Source organism: Aegilops tauschii, chromosome 2, assembly GCF_002575655.3.
Source record: "Aegilops tauschii subsp. strangulata cultivar AL8/78 chromosome 2, Aet v6.0, whole genome shotgun sequence".
Classification (NCBI taxonomy): Eukaryota; Viridiplantae; Streptophyta; class Magnoliopsida; order Poales; family Poaceae; genus Aegilops; species Aegilops tauschii.
In genome coordinates this window covers 26,384,797-26,387,317 of record NC_053036.3, presented here as the reverse complement: position 1 = coordinate 26,387,317, position 2,521 = coordinate 26,384,797, and positions in this window count along the sequence as shown.

Here is a 2,521-nt window from a genome sequence, read left to right as displayed (position 1 = left end):
GCACCGCACCTTATAAACAGGTGCGGCTCTCTCTTAGCTAGCGAGGTGGGACTAAACTCACCACCACGCCGCTGTGCAAGGCCATTGGTCCCGGTTGGTGGCACGAACTGGGAACAATTCCACCTGTTGGTACCTGTTGGTGCCACGAATCGGTACTAATGAGGCTGTGGCCCCACGAGCACCTTTAGTACCTGTTCGTGGCACGAACCGGTACTAGAGTTCCTTACTAAGCAGTTTTTTAGTCCCACCTCGCTAGCTGAGAGGCACTAGGAGCAGTTTATAAGCCGTGAGTGCAGAGACGAAGAAGAAGAGGCGCAATGCTCACATTGCTTAGCTTCAAGCCTTGAGGAATAAGGTAGACTGCATGGAGCTATGTGCAGTGCAGTCTACACTATTCCGAAAGGCTTGAAGCAAATCAACGAGCATCGCGCCTCTTTTTTATTTTTAATAACTTATTACAACTCCGGACTTCTTGTGTTCCGACAAAATAAAATAAACTTTAATAAAATTTATGAAACTAAAATTAACAAAGTATTTTCTGTTCAAAACATTATAAGAAACCTCTATTATTATTGAAACTAAAATCATATAAAATTCATGCAACTAAAATTATCGAAGTATTTTCTGTTCAAAATCATTAAAAGCAAAAAGAATTTTCATAAAGAACTTTTTTTGATAGAAACTTTAATAGCAAAAAGAATTATCATAAAGTAAAATAAATAAGTAATTAGAAACAAAATAAAATAAAATAAATAAGTTTTTTGTTGTAAGTATAAAGAAAACAAAATAAATATAGCAAAAAAGAAAACAAAAAACTAAATACAGCAAAAAGAATTTTCATAAAGAACTTTTTTTGATAGAAACTTTAATAGCAAAAAGAATTATCGTAAAGTAAAATAAATAAGTAATTAGAAACAAAATAATATGAAATAAATAAGTTTTTTGTTGTAAGTAGAACAACAAAAAATAAAGCAAAAAAGAAAACAAAAAAACAGGCAAAAAATAAAAATTATGCCACCTAGTGGGCCACCACGGCCTGAATACGACTAGAAACCCATCCATGGGCCAGGATTCAGGCCCGCAGAAGGCCCGGTAGGCCCACAGGCATGTACAGAGAGGTTAGGCCCATAAGCCTGCTTTAGAGAGGAGTTCGATAGCTCAGGCGCACCGCACCTTATAAACAGGTGCGGCTCTCTCTCAGCTAGCGAGGTGGGACTAAACTCCCACCACCACGCCGCTGTGCAAGGCCCTTTGGTCCCGGTTCGTGGCACCAACCGGGACCAATGCCCCCCCTTTAGTCCCGGTTGGTGCCACGAACCGGTACCAAAGGCCCACGGTTCCCGGCCTTTGGGCAGCTGAAAAGGGACCTTTGGTCCCGGTTGGTGGCACCAACCGGGACTAAAGGGTGGCATTGGTCCGGGTTGGTGCCACGAACCGGGACCAATGCCCTTGCTATATAACCAGGACTTGTGAAAATTTCACATCTCCCTCGCCTCCCTCGCCAGTTGCCCCCGCCGCCAGGCTCCCCAAATCGCTCGCGCGCTCCTCGTCGCCGTCGCCGCCGCCGGCCGCCATCCCCGTCTCCCCGTGCCCCTGCCCCGCGCTCGAGCCCACGCCGGCCGCCGCCCCGTGCCCCTGCCCCGTCACCGAGCATGCACGGCCGCGCCCCTGCGCCCCGGCCCGCCCCCACCATTGTCGTCGTCGCCGGCGCCCTCCCCCACTGCCGCCCTTGCCTCGACGCCGCCCCTCCTCCCCGTTCGGTCCGGCTCCGGTGACCCCCTTTCCTCCCTGTCCCCTCGATCCTCTTCATATAATTTTTTCATATAATTTTTTTCATATAATTTTTTTTCATATGCATATGTTGATTATATGGATGGATGGATGATGTATATGTTCATTATATGGATGGATGCATGATGTATGCTTTTTTTTCATATAATTTTTTTAGGCAGATTTTTAGAATTTTTTGTGTATGTATGTTATGTTTATATGTATGTATGTATGTTCATATGTATGTATGTTTATATGCAAAGCCTATGCAAAGAAAATGTATGAATGGTCATATGCAAAGAAAAATGTATGTATGTCATATGCAAAGAAAATGTATGTATGTATGTTCATATGAAAGAAAAATGTATGTATGTATGTTCATATGCATATGCAAAGAAAATGTATGTTCATATGCATATGCAAAGAAAATGTATGTTCATATATATGATGATATGTTCATATAAAAAGGAAAATAAGAAGAGGAAGAAAGGAGAAGAAGAGGAGAGGAAGAAGAGGAGAAATAAATAAGAAGAGGAAAAAGGAAGAAAAAGAAGAGGAGAAGAAGAAAGGAATAGAAGAGAAGAAGAAAAAATAGAAAAATTCTATTTTTTCTTCTTCTCTCCTCTATTCCTTTCTTCTTCTCCTCTTTTTTTTCTTCTTTTTTTTCTTCGATCTTCTCCTCTATTCCTTTTCTTCTTCTCCTCTTTTTATTTGTTCTTCGTTTTCTTATGTTTTATCGGGTCTGTCGTCG